At 37.9% G+C, this 9,617-nt stretch overlaps 1 long non-coding RNA gene across 1 annotated transcript; it reads right to left on the bottom strand.

The window, feature by feature from the left end:
- Positions 1 to 5,792: 5,792 nt before the first annotated feature.
- On the bottom strand, positions 5,793 to 8,481 carry LOC145781914 (uncharacterized). The gene is made up of 3 exons (XR_014290800.1): positions 8,259 to 8,481; positions 6,506 to 6,598; positions 5,793 to 5,879 (listed from the first exon to the last, which is right to left on the bottom strand). It is a non-coding gene; the product is annotated as an uncharacterized LOC145781914 (long non-coding RNA).
- Positions 8,482 to 9,617: the final 1,136 nt, after the last annotated feature.

Below are 9,617 nucleotides of genomic sequence, written 5' to 3'. Positions count from 1 at the left end.
AAACTGCAAATCTTCGACCGGATGCACCACAAACACGAACTTAGGGTTTCATTACGTTTGCATCGAGCACAACTTCTGTGGTTGTTGTCGTGTTAACGTTTTTGGGTTTTAAAATATGCTTTTTGTCAACTCCATATTTTCGGGGGTAATGTTGCGTTCACTGTTCGCACCCTTATTACATCATTATTTTCTAGATTCAAAATAGGAAGTCGATGCCTATGTAACTTCGAGTCATAGCAAAGAAAACAAGGTATTTCCTTTGTTTGGAGCATTTACAAAAAATATCCCAACTGATTGATCCCCTGTTGATATTACAAACGAATTTATTTTCACATGAGTAAGTTCAATCATGAACAGCTAAAACCGATTTCGATCAGCTAGCAGCTAAATCATCTTCAGTTAATGAAAGCAAATAGCAAAAAAATCAAATGATGAAGGTGCGAAAGAATGAAAAAAGAATTGATGAAAAAGACTAAAAACCAAAGGCAAAATAAATGAAAATGGCATGAAAGAATATAATATGAAATTGTACCATCATAAGCCTAACCAGGAAACATCAACAATATGTTAAAATAATGGTTTAAGCTTGCATTAATTTGAGAGCAATGAATTCATTAAACTTAGTTAAAACAATTTTCGCTTTTGTATCGATTGCGAAAATTCTGGGCACCCCTGGTAACCTCTGGACTGACAGGAACTTCCAGACTGCAACGCCGCAGAAGCAGTCCAGAAGTTACTGTTAGGCTATTGTAAATGGGTGCGCTTTTTTAAAATTCGCTTGGGAAAACTTGTAAATGGACTGAGAATTTTGCAGTTAAAAATGTTTTTAAATGCAGTTAGAACTTCACTTCGTCAATGGATCAAACCCTCTGCAAGTAGCCTATGCGAAGGATGAATCCCAAGGATAAATATTCTCAACACGAAACCACTATTTTTGACTTTAAGTTTCGTGCCACGTGTTTTCGATGGGTGTACAACGGAAATTCATTGGAATCTCAAAGTGCTCAACACTTTCGTAAAAGTTAAAGCCTTCCCTTCCCTTCGCGTGTGAGACTGTGATACTAACTGAATTTGAGATTTACTCATAAAATTTAATTTTAACAGAGACTCTTAATATTACTGGAAATTAACTGAGACTCATAGTATAAGACTCAGACAGAGACTCATAATATTACTGAAAATTAACTCAGACTCATAAGATAACTTTTCAAATTCCAAATCTAAATTCAACTCGAACTCACGAATAAAAGAACTTGAGACTCATTGCGTTATCTCTACGCCATCGAAGCTTTGTTACGCCAGCAGCGTATCTGCTGTTATCAGGGGTTATAAACATTTAATATAAATAAAAAACCTTAAACCCCTGCATTGGCCTACATGTAGCCTAATGTAGCCTAAGGCAGCCTACTTTATATTTTTTCAAAACGGTAGTTATGAAAAACCAGACCAAAAGTAGGCTCAGTGCTCCATTCACTAGAAAGCTTTGGTTTTAACTTTCATGAAATACATAAAATATAGCCAAAGTAGAGTCAACTACAACTCAAGACAAGCGGCTAACAAATCAGCCTGCAAATGCAAACTTTGCACGATGTATTAAGGCTTGTAGACTATTAAATGCCGCCACGATCCAAACTTTGAAATTTTTGGAGCGATGATCAATCAAATTATTTGTTTCAATAGCGCCATATAACGAGTTAATAAAACACACATAGCCTAACACTACATTGTGAATCGTAAGCTGCATAATAGCACAATCAGGTTGACAGCAAAAATCAATAAGCGGTTATCTAGTCAACCACCACCCCATGCAAATTGATTTGCCAACGAAATGAGTGAAAGGTCCACACGTCAGGCATGAAGAAACCAATGACTGTCTGCCCTCTAGTATCATTTCAGTGTAATTCGAGATCATCGCGAATCTGAAGTGGTAAAAGAATAGATCATCTGCTCCAGAGGCTTAGCACGAATCCATGCTTGACCATTTTGAGGCAGACAAACTAACCACTAAGTCACCGTGTCAGTAAACAAGATTAAATTAAAAATTGAAAACGCTTTCCTTTACACAACAGATGTTAGCCCTTGCCCAGCATCTGAAAAAGCGAAATTCATGAAATGAAATCAACAAGGAAACTAAAACACATCAGGTGGCTGTTTTATCCTTCTTCAATTTCCTTTCCTAAACTAGGCATTGACGGCGTTTGTAGAATAGTTATTATACCAAGTATTTCTATTAAATATATGTTGTATGAATGATTGTTTCTGTTTTGATAAATTGCTTCAAATGAATTTCTTGTTGTTGAATGAAATCAACAACCGCGCCGAAAGGGAAGAACTACGTCACCTAATCTACTAATCAACTGATCCAACAAAACTTCACAGCAATAACGCCTAACAGCACAGAAACTCAACAGCCGGCAGCCTCAAGCTAAACCAAAGAGCCACTTTAAAGAACCACTCACTGACTGCAACACCATTCGTCATAGCACATGACTAGGGAACTGCGTTTCGAAAGCTAGTGTAATTTGATATTGCCAAAAAGAACCCGCAGCATCAGGCTATAGCAGATCGTTTGAATCTACACTGTGAAGAATTTCTTGTTGTTTACAAGGTGCCCGTTTCCAAAAACTTTACCAGTTCAAGAAATATGTTTCAGTTTTTACTTTCTTATTATATGGTCCAGAAATTTATACTGTCCTGTTTTAATATTCTTAACGTAGATCTTGTTTTTTTTTCATTTTTCCTTGTACAATCGAACCGGCATATGAGGCGCCTTATCTTCTTCGCTATGGTTTGTTATTTTGTGCATTTCGTTTCTTATTTCATTTTTTGCTTATCAGTTGTCAGATGCTTGATAAGGGCTAACATGTTGTATAAACGATGTTTGAAATTTTTAGTTTATTGCTTTATATTAGTATACTAGTTTATGTTTAATACCATGTCGCTGTTTGGTTATACATGCTTGTGGCAGCTTAAAATAAAGCAACCTCTCCACCAAAATTGATAAAAGTGGTAGAAGTGACAAAACGATATCGCGCGATAACGTATTGAGTAGAGGAACAACGCGAGATAAATGCTTTCAAATTTTGCTTGAAAAAACATAGGATTCACATCCACACCTTTTACTTAATTATGTTGTCCTTTTCTTCAGATTGCAGACAAGCTTTACGACATTTCCTTCAAGGAATATCAAGATACCGGTGTGAAGGTGGTAGGAGTTAATACTGGAGAATGGAGATATGTGAGTGACTTTATTTCTTAATGTTTGTGAAATCTTTATGATGAAAGTTGGTTAACTTTTTTACTGATTGTGAAAGCGTTAATTGACGAAATGAGAAAATGTAATTCTCAAGTTGAACAGTAACAACATTTTAAATCATATCTGATATGACTTTTGTTTGAAGCATCGCAATACTTGTACTTAAAGTGCATGGTAGTCACAGCCTACTGGTATTCATTACTCGAAGTTTCATCTTTTTTACTCCTATTTAATGGTTGCGCCTTTATTTTGGGCTTGTATTACGTGTGATCTTTTTGAGAAATAAAAGCTTGAATGTTGGAAGTATGTTAAACACAGTCATAAACATTTAACGCTGTAATTATTACAATTATTAGTTTATGTTGTAAATAAATATGATAAATGTGTTTTATGCAGAGTCTTGGTTGATTTTCTCACCGCTACCGACCAGAGAGCTTTCCATGCATCTATTCGATACGGTACTTTCGACCAAAAAGGTTTTATTTTATACAGCCTTAGTTGCAACTAGGGTATGTGCTATAGGATTGCATGGAGGACTTCACAAGCGACCAGGTTGAGTAGGCCCAATGAATAAAAAATTTGGCAATTAGGCTCCCTAGTAGGCCTACTTCATAAGGTAGGTCTTATCATAAGGAAAGGCGAACTTGAAGATTTATCTTTGAGTGGAAAAATACTAGGAAAACGGTCAAGAGGATCACAAAGATTCACATTTTTGCACAATTTTCAACCACTTATCAAAAACCCTACTAAAATTTAGCAAGACGCACGAGATCGATCAAACTGGAACATCATTGTACATCGAGGGCTGTATCAGCGATGATACTTCCAGAAAGAGAGTAGGCCTACCTACATTACGATTTGCTACTGCATTTTAACATGCGATTTTTTAAACCCTTTCAAACAAATTGAAATTTTATCTGGCTACCCTTGCAGCTGGGAATGTTTTAATATTTTGTGATGAATCAAATCGTCTGGTCAAGTAGCAGTCTAATTTGTCTCAATAGCAGCTCACCGGCTATTGCCTAGTGTTTTGTTTATTTTGCAAACATGGTTTGTTTTGTTTGGTTGGGTTGAATTTTTATCCTTATCCTTGGACTGAGAAAGCCTCTGGTAGATTATTCCTGGCAGTTTCGCATAGTTGTAGAAGCTTTGAAACACTGATGAAAGCCCGGTTCCCGAGATTAACGCAGCGAAATTTGCGACTGTCGAAGTGTTGCTGTTGTTTTCATCCACTCACTGCAGCTGATCAAGAGATGTTTAAAGCTGCATTAATTTTTTTTTCATTTTTAGATCGACATATCTCTGACAAAAGACAGAGAATCCTTCGAATTTAGAGCAAATAGAGTTCATCAGTTTTATTTCAAGCATCGATTACCAGTGGACACCATCACTTCAGTTAGCTTGTCAGAAGGCGCCAACTGTTGTATTTCCGTTTGATTAACTTAGATATACCACACTTTAATAGATTACACACAGACCACTTTATTGTACTTTCTCTCAGCTGAATCTATCTCATGCTCTCGTCTCGTAACAGTCGCACATAGTACAAACGATAGGCTAGTGAAACGTAACAATGGTTTCTATGACGAAACACTACATCCCTCCTTTTTTTAAAAACTTCAAAATACGGTACAGATCATATAGTTAATGCAGCTTTAACATTGAAAAAACAAGAACATGAATGAGCTTTTATGAACTGCTACAGCTGCACTTGTGGCGACTCAATTACAAAACAATTGGTGACATAAACGGTATGTACATAGAACATCAGATCAGGCTATTACTATTTCGACGATATGCCTTAATATGCAAGTATGAAGCAAAACATAAACAAATAAGAAAATTGTTAGTATGTGGTAGGTTACTCCAATACACGTAAAAACAGAACTACACAATATTACCACATACAGTAAACATGTTTATGTGAGAACATAGTCATTAAACCTTGTTGGTTTAGTTATACAGCGAGAAGATCTACGTTCTGGCATTTGTAAACGTGGGGGTGATAGGTTCATTGAATCTGATTCATCGACAGTGACTAGTGGTGAGTCGTAAGTCTCACTTTCACAAGGACTATTGTCTGGACTGATATACTTCTTAAAAGACGAATTACGTTTTAGTTCAATACCATCTTTATCCATAACAGTAACCTCACCCTTTTCTTTCGAGACAACTGTTTGAGGGACAGGTTTAAATGTAGGAGACAATTTAGAAGTTTTAGGATTTCTAACTAAGACTTCATCACCCATTTTTATTTCCGACTCTACAGCCCCCCTTTTTTCGTCAGCATAGCTTTTACTTTTCAATTTGTTCTCCCAATCACGATCTCTGACTTCTTCGTCGAGCTGTTGTGGCTCACGACACAATTCTGGAAGTTTCGTTTTCATTTCTCTTCCAAACATCAAATAGTACGGAGATGCACCAGTGGATGACTGTGGTGTCGATCGATAAGCCATCAGGAATTTACTGATCTCCTCTTTCCATTCTTTTCCGTCCACATGTGCAATTCTGATCGCTTTCATCAACGTTCTGTTTTGTCGCTCCACCTCTCTATTTGCTTGTGGCCACAATGGCGTCGACTTTTCATGCTTTATGCCGTACTCGGTTAAGAAATTTTCAAACTCTGAAGAAACAAATTGTGGCCCATTATCAGTTCTCAAAGAAACTGGCACACCGAATCGTGCAAACACAGGCACAATTGCGTCTATTATTTTCATGGTGGTAGTAGACTTCAAGACAGCTATTTCATAGTACCTACTGTAGTAGTCTAGAATAACTAAAATGTTTTCACCGCTTGGCAACGGTCCAAGAATGTCAGCAGAACAAGCTTGCCATGGACCGTTCGGAGGAACCACTCTTGTCATCGGCTCCGGTCTTGCATATTCGCTTGTCACTTGGCAACCATGACATTTCCTACACAACTTCTCTGCATCACTGTCCATTTTAGGCCCCCACACTTTCGTGCGTAGTCTATTCTTAGTTTTAACGATTCCCTGGTGTCCTTCATGTGCGAGCTCCAAAACGCGTTCTCGCAAAGACTTTGGAATTACTAGTCGTGTTCCTCTTAAAATTAATTCACCATAACAACAAAGTTCATCCTTGACATGTAAATAGCTAAATTGAGAACACTTTGACCAATCGCCAGATTTGACATATTTTCGAATTTCTTCAAACTCCTTGTCACGAGCAGACTCTCTTTCAATTTCTAGCGGTGTTAATGCAACTGGAGTACTGCTTATTGCTACTAACCTCACAAAATCGTACTCCTCATGCGAACCGTCTTCTTTTGATTGTGTGGAGTTGAGTCTTGATAAGGCATCTGCAATGTTCGTACGTCTCGGTCTGTAAACAACTTTGAAATCATAAGCTTGTAACCTTAAAACCCATCTTTCTATTCTGGCAGAGGGTTTGGACGTTTTGTTATAAATAAACTGTAAAGGTTTATGGTCTGTTTCCAGCTCAAATTCTTTCCCGAACACATACAGATTAAAGCGTTCACATGCCCAAACTAACCCTAAAGCTTCCTTTTCTGTTTGGCTATAACGCTTCTCAATGTCAGAAAGACTCCTTGACGCATAGGCAATTACGCGCCATAACCCATCCTGTAGCTGTGTAAAAACAGCTCCTAAACCGACTGGTGATGCATCTGCAATAATGCGTGTCTTGCAATCGGTTCGGAAAAATGCTAATGCATTAGCTTTGGTCATCAATGATTTCAGCTGTTCAAAAGCTTGTTGCTGCTCCTGCTTCCACTCAAATTTAACTTCTTTTCTTGTCAGATCAAGTATAGGCCTAGCGATCGTAGCAAGATTTGAAATAAATTTAGAAGAGTATTGAACCAATCCCATAAATGATCTTGCTTCACTTGAAGTTTTCGGTGGTTCTGCATTCAGTATGGCTGCGACTTTTTCCTCGCTAGGACTGACACCTTGCTTGCTCAGATTGTGTCCAAAAAACGTCAGCTTCGGTAAACGAAATTGGCATTTATGTTTGTTCAAGGTTAATCCGGCTTCCCGTAGTTTTTCTAAAACATTAATCAATCTTTGATCATGTTCTTCTTTGTTCTTCCCGTACACAATTACATCGTCTGCGATGTTGGCTACTCCTTGGCATTTCTTCAACACATCGCACAGAATCTTTTGGTACTTCTCTGGAGCGGAGTTGATTCCAAACATCAAACGTTTATAGCGATACAGTCCTTTATGCGTCACAAATGTTGTGATGTAACGACTTTCTGGCTCTAACATAATTTGATGGAAACCCCACTTTAAATCGAGTTTACTAAACATAGTGCTACCATTCATTCGATGCAACAAATCTTCAATTGTTGGAATGGGATGTCGTTCCCGGATGATTGCTTCATTCGCTCGACGCATGTCTACACACAATCGTACATCCCCATCTGGCTTTGGGATAATAACAACGGGTGAAACCCAACCTGTAGGTCCCTCGGGAACTTCTTCAATGATGTCTGCGTCGAGTAGGTCTTGCAATTTGCACTCAACTTTACCCCTAAGTTGAAATGGAACTTTACGTACTGGTTGAGCCACGGGCTTTACCGATGTGTCAATGTGTAACTTTAATTCATAATTTTTTAAAAGTCCCACCCCATTAAACAGTTTAGGGTAAGTATCAAAAACATCATTACACAGATTGTTTACACGTGAAGGGCCAATACGCAATACACTTAATTTTTCTGCAGTATCTCTACTTAATAGACTAGGTGCATCACAGTTAACTACAATAAAATCAGTTACACAGGCACAGTTAGTATCCTCACAAATTACTTCTGCAGTAAAAGTACCTAGTGTAGGTAACGGTGTAGTACTCCCATATGAATACAAAGATTTAGCTGATTTCCGACATTGGGCAACAACATTACGACATTTTAACCATTCCCAAGTATCTTTACTAATCACATTACTGGCAGCACCTGAATCGATCAAAACATCAGATAATTTTACACCACCAACTTTCAAAGTTATTGTACAAGAGTTCTTACGTGTCCCTTGTAAGTTGAAAAGTTCTTCTTTGTTGCTCTCCTCGTTTTCTGCGAAAATAAAAGTCTTTCCTTCTTCTTCCTCTAATGTATTGGTATTGGATTTGCGCTGCACTGGTCTCCGCGACGGCATATTCCGATTCATCTTGACATCAGAAGGATATTGTGACGTCACACATCTATTCGTTCGGGACCGTGTTCGACATTGTAAAGCAAAATGTCCGACTTTGCCACATTTGTTACATTGCTTGCCTCTTGCTGGGCATTGTTGATCAAACTTAAAATGTCCAGTCTTACCACAAGCAAAACATACTTTCCCTTCCTTCTTAATTGAAGGCAATGCGCGTCGATGCTCTGGGTGGCGCACTTCGTTGACATGAACTGATGGCGTAGGCTGCATTGTCTTTAATTGATTTTCGACATCTTCATGAGCTTTTGCAATAACTATTGCATAATTCAAAACTAGATTATTTTTTTCGAGCAACTTCCTTCTCAATATGTTAGAAGCACATTTTTCAATAACTTGATCTCGAATTTAGTCATTTCTATTGGTTTCAAATTCACACAACGTTGCTTGCTGGCGCAAACGGCAAATAAACTTATCAATGGTCTCGTCTTGGGCTTGCGTCAGCTGCCGAAACTTGTATCTTTCAAAAGGAACATTACATTTAGGCAAAAAGTACTCATCCAAAATTGCTAGAGTATCGTTAAAAGACTTACTGTCGTCATTTTCGTCCAAGAGGCTGAAATAAACTTCTTGAACCTCTTCTCCAGCTGTGTGTAACAACAACGCTTGCTTTTGTTTATCGTCTGCGATTCCTTTACTGACAGTAAAAAGAGAAAATGACCTTTTCCATTGCTTCCATTTTTGTCCTAAACCATGTGGATCACCTTGCACTTGAAACGATTTGAGACTGCCTAGTTCGCAGGCCAGCGAGTTGCTTCGGGCTACAGTAACTTGTTCAGCCATCTTTCACTTTAAATCCTCGTCGCCATTGTTGTATTTCCGTTTGATTAACTTAGATATACCACACTTTAATAGATTACACACAGACCACTTTATTGTACTTTCTCTCAGCTGAATCTATCTCATGCTCTCGTCTCGTAACAGTCGCACATAGTACAAACGATAGGCTAGTGAAACGTAACAATGGTTTTTATGACGAAACACTACACCAACTATCAAGAACTGCTAATCGTTTAAGCTATTCTACAAAAAGCAATAGCAAAAGTTACAGTAGGCTATCCTAGTTTACGCCTACATTTCTTAAAGCGTTTTTCTTTTGCAATATTTTCGTTCTTGCTCAGTCATTGCATTCAATTGAACTTGGGGAAATAAACTGATATTTTATTTCGGTGAAT

The sequence above is a fragment of the Aplidium turbinatum genome, chromosome 1 (genome assembly GCF_918807975.1).
Source record: "Aplidium turbinatum chromosome 1, kaAplTurb1.1, whole genome shotgun sequence".
Classification (NCBI taxonomy): domain Eukaryota; kingdom Metazoa; phylum Chordata; class Ascidiacea; order Aplousobranchia; family Polyclinidae; genus Aplidium; species Aplidium turbinatum.
The sequence above is the reverse complement of the archived record's forward strand: the minus strand, read 5'-3'. Positions and strand labels throughout refer to the sequence as shown.